A 16,573-nucleotide genomic window follows, 5' to 3' on the forward strand; every position below is an offset into this window, starting at 1 on the left:
TGCAAAATGCTGCTCAGTAACCGGAATGAAGTTCTACCAGAAACTCCTTTGGATCTTCTTGGTTTTATTGTGTTTTATGGAGACGACATATTTCCGAAATTCACTGCAAATTTGATTAACAATAGCAGTTTCAATTTCAAGCTGTGAGCGGTCGTTCAGCAAATTGAAACTTATTTTGTCGTATTTGCGTGCTTCAATGGGACAAGATCGTCTCAGCGATCTTGCTCTTCTTAGCGTTGAAAGATAAACATTGGAAAAAACAGATTTTGATTACGTGATTGACCAGTTTGCCACAGTGAAATCAAGAAAAATTTATCTTTTGTAGACTATGTCAACTAGTCTACGACAGTGACTGAGTGAGCCATGTAATATAATTTCTATAAATTTGCTTCTTTAAATGCGTTGAATTAAAATTTAAATTGTTATTCCTTATTCAATGTAATAGGAAAATGTGATTAAACGGGGGGGGGGGGGGGGGGGGGCGCCAATTTTATAGTTCGTCCCCGGGCGCAAAATATCCTAGCTACGCCTCTGGCCCCCCCCCCCCCACAAATTCCGACCACGACTCCTTGTATATATGGAACGTTGGGCCAATGGTTAGAACCACACACCAACGTTGAGCTCAACGTCGTCGCATGCTTACTGGCCTTGCGCTTGCTGCTTGGAACACAGCAGAGGTCGCAAACGGGTTTTGATTCCTTACCCGTACCCGGCCGGACCAGGGTCGCAAACGGGTACCCGTTCCCTACCCGTACCCGTACCCTACCCGAAATGAGTGACAAACGGTTACTCACCAGTGACTCACGGCCTACCCGTACCTGTACCCGGCCGCACCAGGGTCGCAAACGGGTACCCGTACCGGCCGGGTACGGGTAGCCGGGTATCGGGTAGGGTACGGGTATCGGGTACCCGGTTGCGACCTCTGGAACACAGGCCTCCCACCATTTTATTCAATTTATTTCCTTTTCTTGCTCGTGTTGTCAAGTCGTGGCGTCTGAACGATGAGGTGTCGTTTCGCCACTTCTTACACCGTCTCCCTCCGCTTATCGTTGCCGGCTTTCGGTCTCTGTTGCAAAGTTACATTTGTCTGTGGCGCTCGGTTATTCTCACGATGTGGCCTGCCCATATTTACCCGTGATTTTTCAGACGATCCGAGTTCCACAACGCACTCACCAAGACTTGCCACGTTGTGGCACACTTGCAATTTTGTTTATCAACGGCTGAAATGAATGTAAAATGGAGCTGAATGCGAACTTGCGTTATCCCCGTTGTAATTTGAGTAATCGGGGAAACCAGAGGTTATAATACTGGGATCGCAGAGCAAGTGGAGACTAGAAATTATTCTAACACCAACACCAATCTCTGGCCATGTCTATGTAGCTCGATTGACAACCAGTTATGCTTCTGTAAAAATAACCAAATCATCCTGAACGGAGTGGATTTAATCAACTCTATAAAAAGCTAAGCAGTTTGAGCCTGGATCGGCATCAGATAGGAGAGTGCCTGGCAATAACAGGCATCGCAGGTTCGGGCAGTAAGGTGGCTGGGATATGCCAATGAATTCATGAATCTCTCTGTGTGGAGCTTTGAGTCCTTCCTTCTCGTTTGAGTGGTGGGTTTTCTCCATGTGCCTAAACGCTCGTTAACGGCATTGGCCAAACATTGCCATGCAGGACCATCCTGAGAAAAAAGAGGTCGTTCTATGGGCATCATGGGTAAATAAATGACATTATTTTTACAGTATAAGCTGGATATAAGCACACCTTATATAAGCACCGTTGTCATATAAGGGGAGGCAAAGGGCTACTTCTGATACAAGCACACTACTGCGTATATAAGCAACACGCGGCCTTGCTTCCAAGAGGTTGTGCTTATGTCCTTCTTATGATACAGTATAATAAAAACATTCCCTCTTGAGCACACCTGTCTCAGGCATATGATCGCAACTGCACTCGAGTGGTCGGCGTGGAGATGATGCGCGTGTTGCACTGCCGCATCTTGCCTGCGTAGCCGTGTCGCTGTTTTGCCTTTTCAGCGGCCAAGATTCAGGCACGCTACAAGGGCCACTGCCAACGAGTGGAGTTCAAGAAAACAAGAGGCGCAGGTTGTAACAGCGCTGCTGTTAAATTTCGATTTAAAGCTTTCGTGACTGCAGGGATTCATCTTCTTGGTTCTTTCGGTAAAGTCACGTAGAAGGGACATAATAAAAGAATAAAAGTATTAGATTATTGTATTATTATTTTATTATTCTATTATATTATTATATTATAATAGAATATTTTATTAAAATATTCTATTATATTATTTTAATATAGTATTTTATTATATAATTGTATTATTATACTATGTTATTTCATTATTTTATTATGATTTATTTTTATTATTTTATTATTTCCCTTCTACGTGACTTTACCGAAAGAACCAAGAAGATGAAGCGCTCCTGTTGTTGGGAGTGGCGTGTTTTTTTGTTTTGCTTCGCCGTGATGCGGGTTTTCTCGAAGTTGTTCTCAAGTTGCTCTGAACGACACTCGTTGACGAGTCTCACAATCGCGCACTTCGGCTGCTGTACCGTCAAAAAAAAACATCCTGGGAAAAAAGTGAATGGCTTTCAAAATGAATTTCAAATGTCTGCACGTGCCTAGCCTTTGTAGAATCCTGACGAGACACTCAACTCGGTGGGAATTGATGCAAGAAGAGGTTTTCCCCCTTTTATCTGGCAACAAAACAGGTGTTACAATTTTAAAACACCAAACTGAAACCTTTTACAAGGAATCATGTCTGCATTAACCACAATACTTGTGGTCAGAATGCAAACAAAAAACGTACTCTGATAATATATGCATTGTCCTTGAAACGGATTGGTCCACACCAGAGACAGCTTTCTTTTGAGCCTAGTCTCAAAACGGTGTTAGACCAGAGGACGCCAAAAGGCCAATCAGTTTAAAAGACAATGCATATATTATCAGAGTATGTTTTTTTTTGTATTCTGACAAGTATTGTGGTTAATGCAGACATGATTCCTTGTAAAAGGTTTCAGTTTGGTGTTTTAACATCTCAACACCAGTTTTGTTGCCAGAAAAAAGGGGGAAAACCTATTCTCATATTTTGGTACTGGCAAACGAGGTCCCATGATGTAATTTATGCAGTCAGGCTGGCTCTCACAAACCAAAGCCGATTGTTTTAATAGAAACAAATTTATCGTACAAAAATGGAACGGCTACGTTGAGATCACATAACATGAAAGCATACAGTTTTTTAGAGAACTCACTCTACATTAGTTGCACATCTAGCAGTCGCGTACAACTGTCTTCGCTGTGTTTGTCCCCACCTGATGACGGACGCTTGTGTTGCGCCCGAAACGTCGTGATTTAATTTAGTTGTTTTCATTTTTATTTCATTTTTTACCTACGTGACTTTACCGAATAAAACCAAAAGAGTATGGATTCTTGTAGTCACGAAAACTTCAAATCTAGAATTACAATTTTAATTTTCAAGCTTTCCTTTGTGTGACTTACGAAATGAAAAGTCGCAGACTCTGTAATCGCTCCTCGTGCGCCGTTAATGAATTGGATCGGCGCAGCAACGCTGCTTATTACAACAAAGGAACGCATTTAATTTCAAAATATACACCCACACAAACGCTCGCATCTGTTCACAGCTGTCAAGCTGGCGGCTCGCTGGAAAGGACACATGGTGAGAAAGATGATAGCGAAGCGCAAATGGGCTGCAGAGGTGATTAGGAAGTATGTGCATACAGACGCGTCGCATTGCACTGCTGTACGTCTCACACTCGAACCCGAACCGCAGTTGACACCTTTTTCCCATGACACACACACTTCTTAATATCGTTACGGTGCCGTGCATATAATCTTCACGATTTGTGGCACTCCTCGCTGTCTGTGTGATCTCTGCATTCGTAACATTATCACCATGGCATGCTCTACTATCCGTTATGGTATCGCATGTGTATATCATTGCATTAATTACATGACGGTGATGTTTCTTATTGTCTTCAATAATCGTTACCGTAATAATTTATCGTCGTTATTGTTACCATATGGCATTTTATATATATACATTTTTTTTTAAATAAGTGTTACGATTGGTTAGAGTTGTAACGATTCACCACTCACACTGCAGATGCCGTGGATTTTGTCGCAATTCTTTTTTTATTACATTGGTGAATTATAATGGTCACGAGCGTGACGTGTATGAAGTTCGCTTCTGAACCGATGTTGCTCGATGAATAGATGCGTTGACACCTGCAATAATAATCGCTGCTTGTAAAAAGAATATATGTTCCATGCCGACGTCAGACAAATGTGCTTCCCAGGTGTTTGTTTTATATGGTTTGTAACCCAGTAACCTGAGCGTTATTTCTGCTCACGGCCGACATGAGTGGCTGCACCTCTTATCTTCAGGAGCACCTTATTCATGAGCGTACGTGCATCTCTCTGCAGCTTTGTTCAGGGTTTTAGAAATCGCCACAAGCCTCGATCGGAACAAAACGAGGAATACTTTGTGGGTGTGCGCGTCATGTACCTCATGTATCTCAAAAAGAACCTGCCCAAGTCCGTTCTGGACAAGTCCTGGCCTGAACACCCCACGGCCCTCAAAGAGGTACAAACGATTCACTTCATTCTCACCTGCACCGTGAATGCCGTATTCGCTGCAGCATTGAGGCACTACCTCAGCCCTCTAGCTTCGAGCGTATATTACACCGTGGAGAGGAAATGATCACGGTTAAGGCATGAGCCGTTGTAGAGTCGGTGCTTAAGTGTCATTAGCAAAGCAGCCATGCGCCGTGAAGTCGAATGCCCTCTGGGCAACCGGCGCCGTTCGCTGGCCAAGCCACAGAACACTGCACCTGAGATTTAAAAAACCCTGAGCTTTTAGTTCTCGCAAGACTTCGGTAATAGCACAAAGGGGGGTCCAAGAAAACGAACTCATCCGTGTGAATGGTTCCACGGCACCTTGTCATGATTGTTGTAAATGCATTTGAAGATCGATCTTTGTTGATCGGCGAATTGCGACCGCACCCTGCAACCCAGCTGCAACATTCACCCGGTGGGAGGTCGCCGTTTCTCCACTGCTACCCTCCATGGCCAGGAACTTCCTCCCCCAAGTCCGTGCTATTGACTCGCTCTGCCCCTATTTAGAGTCTCGGCACAAAACCCTCCTCTGCTCTGTTACTGACTTTCAGTTTTTTTCAAGGGGGATAAATAAATGCATAAACCTCCTTTCCCCACAGTCACTGGCGGAGCCAGTGAGGGGGGGGGGACAAGTGGCCCCTCAATGATCATTGGGATTTATTAGGAATACATCGGCATTTTGCGACCCCCACTGCCACTGTGTAGCATATTGAAACGTGCCAGGGACTCTATGAGATGATAGGACAATAGTCTGAGTCCATAATTGGCAATAATAAAGCAGTTATAAGTGACTCACAGAATTGTGCGCAGTTGCGTATACAGGACACGACTTCCCTGAAGGCATTCACCTTCAGCGAGCGCGATGCCGATCACACAACGCGGTTCGAATTCGACCCTCGATCGATGGCTGCGTCACCGCCGCACACGCCTCGAATAAAAATCAAGGGACAAGTCCTTACTCACTAACAACTCCTCTATCATTTTTCACTGCTGGAGCTGTTGCCCCCCCTACCTGAAAATCCTGTCTCCGCCAATGCCTACAGTACTTCCCATTATCCCATTGCTTTGCGAGGCATCTTGAAAATGCATCGCCATGTGCAAGCTACATACGTCAATTGTATTAAGCTGCGCCAAGAGGCACGCAACTTGCATGCATTGCATATTCACTGAACGGTATTTAATGACGATTGGATGTTTAAATTCACTGCAATCTGCCGTGCCATTAACATCACAGTCGGTCGTCAGCTCTGCTCGTCAACTCGTCCTCATGCGGTTGCGTTTACTCGAAAGCGAGGTGCAGGTGTCAAAACGTCGCGTTGATTTTTTTTTGCCTAAACATATACATGCACGATAATTGTTTTTTTTACCCTTCTATCTGGCAACAAAACTGACACCTTTTTACAAGGAGTCATGTTTGCATAGACCACAATACCTGCAGTCATAATGCAAACAAAAAACATAACTCTGATAATGTGCACTGTCCTTGAAGTTGATTGGTCCACACCCGTTGTGCGCCTCTTGGCGTCATCTGGTCCAACCCATGTGAGACTAGGCTCTAAGGAAAGCTGTCTCGGGTGTGGACCAATCAACTTCAAGGACAGTGCACATTATCAGAGTTATGTTTTTTGTTTGCATTATGACTGCAGGTATTGTGGTCTATGCAAACATGACTCCTTGTAAACAGGTGTCAGTTTATTTGCCAGATAGAAGGGTAAAAAACCAATTATCATATTTTTACTGGCAAATGAGGTTCCAATGATATACATGCACGTATATTTCGCTTTTATGGATTTGCAATTTCAGACCTCGGATCTGCTCAAGAAGCTGTGCATGAGAAACATGGTGTTCCGATACTGCAGGCGGCTCCCCAGTGAGCATCGCTGCCAGGTGACAGGTGCCACGATGCTCGCGAATCCGAGGAGAGCTGGGACGAGTGGTCCATTAGTCGACCACGCATTGTCCATCAACTTGTTACTTTTTGTGGTCAATTACTTGGAACCTGATTCAAAATGTCACCTCCCCCCTCTCTCACGACACTTCCTGGTCCATCAGCCAATGGGTATTCAGCTTGAGCAATGTGTTTTTTTCCCAGCTGCGTTAATTTAAATAAGAAATTAAGGGCCGGTTTTGGACTTTGGGAGTTTCATCAGCAGGGCATGACCTCTTAAATAAATGCTACTCGGTGGCATACTGTTACGAGGCAAGAGCCCTGTTTTATTTGTGGTAAAATTGAGCCTCGTCTTTGTTTATTATTAAACTATACACAATCCACCACAAAAATCGCACGATACAATTTGTACAGTGTTGGTGTGCTTCGCTGAACGAACGCCAGTGTTCATTAAAACCTTTTGTCTAGAACGTCAGGAGACTCAGCGACTGTTGTTTTACAGGCCACACACTGCTGAAAGAGGCTTAGTTGAAACTGTTCCGGAGTTCACTATGATGTTCAAAACAACATTAAAAAAACTATATTTGTTATCAATAATTTCCAAATCGTTGTGCTAATTATCTTGTGCATTGGGTCATAGGTCAGTGCATGCTATCAGTATGTTGTAAATCAGTTGGCTAAAAATATATATTTTATGATTGATTACACAAATCAAGATTCTAAATAAATCTATTCGATACTTTCAATTGCCATTTTATCTGCGAAGCGTAACATTAAAGCTCACCACGTACCTCAAAAGCAAGTGGATGTAATGGGCTGTCAACAATAATCCAGTTAGTGCGTTATCTATGATAAGGGGAGCTTTGACACAAATTGGTACTAATCGGTATGGAAAGTAAAATTCAATAACCCTTATATATGTCGCATGAGTCTGATTACAAGGATACCTTGGGCAATTATTTAAGGTGGGCTTTGATCAAAAGTAGAATTGAGAGGCTAACGAGAACAGCTTTCAGAGTTTTTTTTATACATATATTTTAAATTGAGTTTTTTTTTTATATATGTAATGAAAAGCAAATGTGCCCAGAATAACGTTTTCCATTAGCGCAAATCACCTGCTGTGATATATCGATCGGAAACATGAACTGAAACTACAATATGCTTTTAATTACCACAGTTGGAGCAGAAGCTGGTGGCAAGCCAGATCTTCAAGGGCCAGAAGGATGGATTTCCCCAAAGCATTCCCACACCATTTGTGGACACACGACTCAGTAAGCCTTCACAACATCCAAACCGGTACAGGTGTAATAATACTCTGGAGACGGCTTGTGGAATCGGTCCTTTTATTTACTTATCTCAGTTCACAAGCACTCCCCGTTGCTGGCAGGCAACGGGAAGTGGGCAGACAGATCGCAAGAGATGCACCGCCACGTGGCACTCGGAGCCCCGCTCGTGCGTGGCCCCTCTCTCTCTTCGTTCCTTGTCTGACCACGTGTCCCTCGGCTCTTCCCTTATTTAATGCCTGGGTCACGTGGTATGCTCCAGCCAATCCTTAATAGCCTGCGCTGAATGTTCCAGATTCCCCCATCAACTCCCGGGACCACGCCCCTGACTTGTCTTCCCATTGGCTGAGGCCAAGACCAGCAGAACCAATCACCCTAGCTGACATCCCTCGATCACGCCAGGGCCATGCTCCCAGGCTCTCCCCCCATTGGCTGTAGAGCAGGACCGGCAGAGCCGATCACCACGTGAGCCGGACATAGGCTCTCATTACACAGGTATTAGATTGACCGTACCGAATATAGTGACCACTAGTAGCTGCAAAGGTTATATGAACTAATCACGTAGAAAATATCTGTGATGTTTCACATTTCAAGTATGCTTTATACTGTTCCCCATACCAATCAAACGGTGAATAATGCGAACACGACTTTGAAAATATTGTGCAGCTTAATAAAAAAAATACAAATTAAATACTACTCAAAACCGAAGCATGTCCTCGCATTCAAATTAAAGTGAGAGGCGCTCACCGCCACTGAATGTCAGCGTTGCCTCCTCCCTCCCGGTAAGTAATTACTTTCGAACGTGTAACATCAGAGGCCTTATTTTATTTGCTGTGGTTTTCACACCTGATGACGATTGCTTGTTTTGCAATCGAAACGTCGTGACAATTTGATTGTTTTATTTGTATTATTTTATTATTTCCCTTCTACGTGACTTTATCGAAAGAACCAAGAATATGAATCCCTGCAGTGACGAAAGCTTTAAATCAAAATCAGAGGCCTTGGTAGAGTAGATCTCATGACAAATTACAGTCATAGGGTCGATCATTACATTTTTTGTGTAATCAATCATAAAATACATATGCATATTGCGACTCGTTTTAACCAAATTTACCAAACCCGCATCGACCAGTGTGGTGAAGTATGGTCAAACAAGTCCCATAAACTGCATCCGCTCCCATTCGAACGTTGTGTGAGATTCTAACGTTCTTGCTGAGTTCCATTATCACATACGTGTCAACCCCACCAAATGAAGTGATCGGCTGACGATATAATTAAGCTTTTTTTTTTACCCACAAACCGTTTTTCAAAACTCATCAGACCACTTTTGTAAGACGTTTGAAAAATAAAGATGTTGACGCAATTTTTGTGTTGGATATCAGTGTGCGGTAAAAGGGTAACATAATTGATAGCCAACTGCCTAAAATGGTCAGATTGGCAAGTATTAAGTATCGATTTAATTACTTGGATCAATCCACAGCTGGATGAAGGCCTGCCCCAGCAGTCACCATCTCTCACGATGATCCTGCAATGTAATCACCTGGCACCTGCACCCAAGCCGATCATAATTATATACTGTACTTGTGTCTTCATGTCCTATCTTATAGGTAACTCAACCATCAATAAAGTTGTCCTGCAAGCAGTGGGCCAAGAGAGGATAAAGGTATGTAGTGCCTTAAGCAGATCATCCCTACTTGAAACCAGCCTAGCAGTGGAAATATCGAGTGAGAAATCAAGGACTGGTGAAAACTCATTGGCATTACTATTTTTCTTTATTTTGTACCGAGATATATAACTCTTTTTCAGAAGTCACCTGGCCACAAATGAAAGCTCAACGAAGTGGCTTATCACGTGGAAATGTATAGCAATCAAATATTCTAAATGCATGTTTCTAAATGTGGAGGGGAATAACCAGAGGACCTGGAGAAAAAAAATCAACAGGACCATGGGGAGAGAGACACACAAACTCCAAATGTACAGCAGGCATAGGGGTCGGGATCGGGATCGAACCCACGACCTCCTGTACACCAGGCGAGGGCGTTAACATCTCACCACCGTGGCACCCAGTGAATTCAGGGAAGTTCACATTAAGCCCTTGGATTGGTGGTGGATGCTGGGGGCATGGGGGAGAAGTGTCCTTGCTCATTATTGAGACTTTCTAACTGGGCTGGCCTACTTTTTACTCCTGTAAGCAGGGTGCAAATTGGACTCTGAGGATAGCTTTATCAGACTTCTGGAGAAAAAAAGAAAATAGAATGCTTTATAAAGGTAAAAATTGTATGTTGAAAGGTCATTTTTGTGTTGTCGATACGCAGTACGCCTGTCCTGTGATGAAATACGACCGGCGAGGATTCAAGCCAAGGACTCGCCAAATGTTGCTTACACAGGGCTGTGTGTACATCGTGGAAGAATCCAAGATCAAACAGACAATACCTTACACCAACTTGAAGGGTAAACCTGTTGAATATATAAATCGTGATTTTAACACAAATGTCCTGTAATGATTTTAAAGTAGATAAATATAGGATTGTAAATCACTCCAGAGTGATCAAGTGAAGTAATTAAGTTTTGCATTTAAATAATTGCTGGGTGCATTGTTAATGAAAAAAATTGTAACCCTTTTCTTCCAATTTCTATGGCTAGGTCCTTCTGCTAGCATTGGAATTAGCAATTAGTTACAGGGCTGCACATTTACATTTTTCATAGTAATCCACAAAATAATACTTCTTGGCATGAATTGGCATGTTTTGTTTAAGTGACAAACCTCACTATTTGGCTGTGTCAGGTGGTGGCGGGTTTAACGCCACATTCATATTTACACGATCTAACCCAAAAAACCTCTATGATGGATAATATTGGTTGCGAAAGCCTACGTGTTAAACTGATAAATACGTCTATGATTATTACGTGACTTTACTGAAAGATCCAAGAATATGAATTCCTGCAGTCACGAAAGCTTTAAGTCAACGTCTATGATTGTTCAATATGTCCATTAACAATTTAGCTGGTTATTACACCGATTTGCACGCCACTAACCTGTTGACTACTCATATACGGTATGAGCAATATTATATATGAAAAGCCCACAGTCCGAGAGGCAACAAAATATGTTATTTTATGCGGAGAAACTAACAGAAGTATATTGATGTTATTACTCGCAATTTTCCACAAGAGCTCAAAATGAATAAAAATTTTTTTACGAATTGTCTACCATGAAAACACATGGCCTGAGCTTTCTGAATTATAGAATTGTATATTTATTATTATGTACTGGACGGTAGTGAAGCACGCCTGTAATCACGCACTCTGAAAGCAACGGTTGGGGGATCACGCAAATTGTTGTAAAACCCCCTTCCTATGGGCATTGAAGAGACACTATGCCCTGTTTCACCAAGAGCAGGCAATACAGCAAAGTGCGGACTAATTATCTGTCCCTTCTGTATGGGATAAAGTGTTGCTCACTAGCACGTGTGGGTTTTCTCTGGGTTCCCCAGTCAGTTGGATGTTAAAATGTAAATACATAAAGGACTGCAGAGCTTGGGTAGCATTCAGGCTCACCGCTTGGATGCTGTCTTTCAGCTAGGATGTGGTTCGTCAGCTGTTGTGAGTTGTAATTTGCACAAACAACGCTTCATAACACTTGACATTATTATATGGCTTGACTTGAAGCTTTCGTGACTGCAGGAATACATATTTTATGGGTCTTTCGGTAAAGCCACGTAGATAAAAAATAAAAAAAAAACATCACGACGTTTCGATCGCAACACAAGCAATCGTCTTCAGGTGAAAAAAATATTGCTTGTGTTGCGATCGAAACGTCGTGATATTTGTTTATATTTTTTCTATCTACGTGACTTTACCGAAAGACCCATAGAATATGATGATGTCATTGGGAGCAATCTTTACGCAAACTGTTTATTGCTTGATAAGGATACATGGATTGCTTGATTTCAGTCTGCTCGAGTAGAGCCGTGAGCGTTCTATGTTTCCCTTTCTCCCTTTGCTTTATGGAAGATGTGTCATGCAGTTCACTGAGCGATGGCTTCTTCATCCTGCACATGTCATCGGAGGACAAAAGACACAAGGTGGTGATTCCTCACTGCCAATTGGCTGGTGAAAAACACGTGTTTGGGTGCTGTAACATAATTAACCCTTTGCGTTTAAACGAGGGTTTGTTAGCATCGTTTTGGTTACGTTGCCGTTAACCGAATGGATAGAATCGGTCATCGGTTTGCCACACCCGTACAAATGTTCATAGCGACAAAGGTAATATGTAACTAAGGGACACACGGAGGGAGCTGCCGTGGTGAAATGGTTAGTAAACTGGACTTGCAATCCAGAGGTCACGGCAGTTCAAATAACGGGGGCATTTATGAACACCCCCCCCCCCACGACTACCCCCCTGTCCAACAAGTGGTATAATGGATACTTAACAGTTAATTCTAGATTTGAAGCTTTCGTGACTGCAATGATTCATATTCTTGGGTTTTTTCAGTAAAGTCACGTAGCTAAAAAATGAAAACTAAAATTAATAAAAGTAAAATAAAAATCACGACGTTTCGGAGGCAACACAAGCTTCCGTCTTCAGGTGGAACCGTCACAGCACGATAGCTGTATCAAGTAAGAGCAATTCCAAGAAAACAGTCCAGCTATCGTGCTGTGATGGTTCCACCTGAAGACGGAAGCTTGTGTTGCCTCCGAAACGTCGTGATTTCTATTTTACTTTTATTAATTTTAGTTTAAATTTTTTACCTACGTCACTTTACCGAAAAAACCCAAGAATACTTAACAGTTAGTCTATTGTGCAGGTTGCATTAAGTGGGGGCAAAGTGTTGGTACACCCACCTCTTCCAACATGTCTGGTCCGTGTGGAAGAATAGAATGTGTACTCTTTAGAACTGCCTCTAGTGGAAGCCCTTCCACCACCGGTGGCATGAGAAAGCTATTTCAGGGCTGCACCTTTACCCTCTTACCTGAACTGAGAAGAGAATGGAGTTATTGAGGCTGCTGTAGGTGCTTGTGAGACGGCTGCCGCTAGCCAATCAGAGTCCGCGCACGCCGTGCCGTTTGTATGTTAGTGCGTGCCAATTGGTGGATTCATTCCTACAATTCCACAGGAAATGGTTACCGGTTCCTGACATTTGGAACCTGTAATCGATACTTCGAGAGGTTCGTGTTTTTTTTACAGTTGTTATCTCACGATACTAATTTAGATGCATGAGGTGCCCTTAACAATTGGATCTCAGAGCGCCGTGAATATAAACTAAACTGTTTTTATTTTAAAGGAGGAAAATAAATGAGAAGTAACCAGGGAGATAGAGACTAAAGAGACAGGTAGAGAACTAGATAGAGAGAGGAGGCCTTGTTATGCAGCTGGTGGGGGTCTTCAGCCCGGACTTAAACGCCTCCATTGGGACAGGGAATCCCAGAGCCTGGGCACTGTGCTGACAAAAGCCATGGTGGTCACCCCAGGTCACACTGGGTAAGACACGATGAGTGGAACTCGGAGATCTCAATGGAGTGTGCGGCTAAAGCAACTGCTGAATACATGGTGGAGCAAGCCCATTAAAATCCTTGAGCAGCCAGCCACAGTTTAAATGCGGAGTGCTGTAGACGGTCATACGATGTCATGCGGTGTGCGGCGTTATGCATCTCGACTGCTTTGTCCATACCGAACACGTTTTTTTGGAGTCTGAAGTAAAGTACAGTGTGCGAACTGTCAAAGTTGACGTTGAGCATGCTGTGACTGTATGCTTGTGTTTTTCAGGGTGACATGATTCTGCAGAGCAATTACGTGTTTGAGACTTTGACCAAACTCGCACTTCTCGCCAATAAAGCCACATGCGTAAACATTTGCTCAGGAAGGTAGGGTGAAAACTTGCGTGCCGTTGTATGAAGCATATTAATGTGCGTGTGTTTATTTACATCTATTGCAACTATCCCACTTGTGTAACGGATCATTTGCGACATCATGAAAGAGTGAGTGCCCCAGTAGAATTTTTTCAGTTACCAACGTAACATGCACACTGGGTATAATGACTGAGCTCGCGAGTACCTTCTACTACTCTTTGAAAAAAATCTGAGAAGAGAGTGGGTGAATTCAAATTTCCTTGCCTCAATACTTCAACGTTAAAGGGGTTCCTGGCAGAGGTGGGACAAAGTCATTGTTATGCAAGTCCAAGTCGAGTCGCAAGTCATCAAATTCATGACTCGAGTCTGACTCGAGTCCAAGTCACATGACTCGAGTCCACATCTCATAGGTGGGACAAAGTCATTGTTATGCAAGTCCAAGTCGAGTCGCAAGTCATCAAATTCATGACTCGAGTCTGACTCGAGTCCAAGTCACATGACTCGAGTCCACACCTCTGGTTCCTGGGCATAAAGGTGAGCACAACTGGGCTTGCAATCTTAGAGGTCGCCATTTCAATCTCCAGGTATGGCAGTGGAAGCAATCTGGGTCACGTTTCTTAAATCCGCCCCCCAGCCCACCCACCCACCCACCTGTCTCTGTCCGGCCAGCAGTCCAAAAAATATTCACCACATTTGGCCGATCGGCAGGTCCTGTGCGATGGGCGTAGAGCGCGGTTACTCCCACCTCTTCCAAGATACCCGCGGATTAACACCGTTGGCTACATATGGTGCGAAAGCAGTTTAACATACATCCACGTGGCCAGCATTGAAGAGAAGGCCAAATGGCCTCAAAGAGGGGCTCTTGAGGGCACCATGTAGTGACGGTTGCTCTGCCAACAGTAGCGTGAAAACTCAATAGTAGGGCTATATATTTACCTTTGAATGTTAATGCATCGTCTATGTATTGACTTTAAGACTTTGTATTCTTGGTTCTTTCGGTAAAGTCACGTAGAAGGGAAATAATAAAATAATAAAAATATTAAACAATACAATTCTCACGACGTTTCGACTGCAACACAAGCAATCATCATACTGTGGATTTCACACCCGATGATTGCTTGTGTTGCAGTCGAAACGTCGTGAGAATTTTATAGTTTTATTATTTTATTATTTCCCTTCTACGTGACTTTACCGAAAGAACCAAGAATATGAATCCCTGCAGTCACGAAAGCTTTAAATAAAAATTTAAGACTTTGTTTGATAAAAATGAACTTGTGTTTTTTTTACAGTATCACCTTCACTGGGCCTCAATGCAAGGAAGGCAATGTTGATTTTTCTACAGGGCCTCAACACCTTGTGTTTAAAGACAAACGTGGACATCTTTCTGTGGTAAGAAATATCGTCTGAATTGTTGTTATTTTAATACTTTTCAGTCGATAAATGGGTCAAAATCAGTGGAATTGGCACAATGGTGAATTAATGGTATTTTTTGGGACAGCCATTGCTTGTAAAACACGTGATGGTATTTGAAGTTGCAGAAAATGCACTTTTTTCTCACAAATATCTGACATTTATGATTCAATAGCTAGATGTGCATTTATATTTATACATATAAATAAAAACCTGATATCTCAAAGCCAGCTATTATCTTAAAATGGCATAGGTGATGTCAAACCTGATATCATGACAAAGAAGTGTTATTCTAAACATGATTGTACTTTCTATGGCTCTGGCAGGTGGTTCCCAAGCCCAGCTGAACCGTCTTCCTGATAACAAAAAACCCTCATGTTGTACATTCAGCGCTGTACACGAAAAGCAGTCGGACTGGATTTTTACATTTTTCATTATTTTCCCCATGAGATGCAACGCTTTGCCTCTTTGTATTTGCAAACCTCCGATGTGTGCGCCTAATTAATTTCACGCACTCAACCGTTGCTATTGGAGCATTATGGGGAAAGAAAATATAAGCAAAACTCCGTTCCGTGTCTTCATGTGTAAATATGAAAAAGTTTTCATCCATCAGTTTTCCAGACCGATGTTGTCAAGCGGCATGTGTTTACACATGCGAAACCTTGAGCAGTTTCGAACTTCTGGGTCTCATCAGCAGAGCTATGATTGTTAAACATTGTTTTGGATTACCAGATGCTATTGGTGAGATCACTCCATGTAATTGTATGTTAGATTGTCAAAGTATGTAGAGTGAGCGGTACGTGTTCTCTGTTTTGAGTTTTATTCAAATGTGTAAATTCCTTTTCTGCTCTTCTATAGGCCAAACAAGCCGCACGTGAATGTGATGGACCGCTCACTTATGCTTTCCAGTAATGAAATATGAACTGAAAATGGTTGATTGGTGTTTTAAATTGTAACGTTATATATTTTTACATGTAATACTTTGTACATATTGTCCTGTATATTTTTTTTCATTAGAACTGTATATGTGTAAGCACACTTTGTATATGCGAGTCATTCGAAAAAATATCGTACTACATGCTTCCGTTGTGGTCATTTGTGAATGTAAAAAACTGCGATAATATTCAGTATATTAACTGTTCGCTAAATTGTTTGATAATTGTAGATTTTGCAAATGTTGAAGTCATGTATGAAATATAATTGTAATTTGGCAACGGTGTTTGTTTAGAAAACGTATAAATATAATTATTGGGAACACTTCAGATTTAACCCAGCAAATATTTGTTTAGACCTTGTCATTATTTAACATTTAGCCACATTGGTCTATGTCAGGGGTCGGCAACCTACGGCTCCGGAGCCGCATGCGGCTCTTTACGGGCTGCTTCTTGACGATATTTACGCATAGATGCATTGCGGCTCTTGAAATACTGAATTTTGTACCGAATTGGAAAGAAATGGCTCTTCTTGTTATTTTGGTTGCCGACCCCTGG

The sequence above is a fragment of the Lampetra planeri genome, chromosome 6, assembly GCF_965212315.1.
Source record: "Lampetra planeri chromosome 6, kcLamPlan1.2.h2, whole genome shotgun sequence".
In the NCBI taxonomy this organism is placed as follows: Eukaryota; Metazoa; Chordata; class Hyperoartia; order Petromyzontiformes; family Petromyzontidae; genus Lampetra; species Lampetra planeri.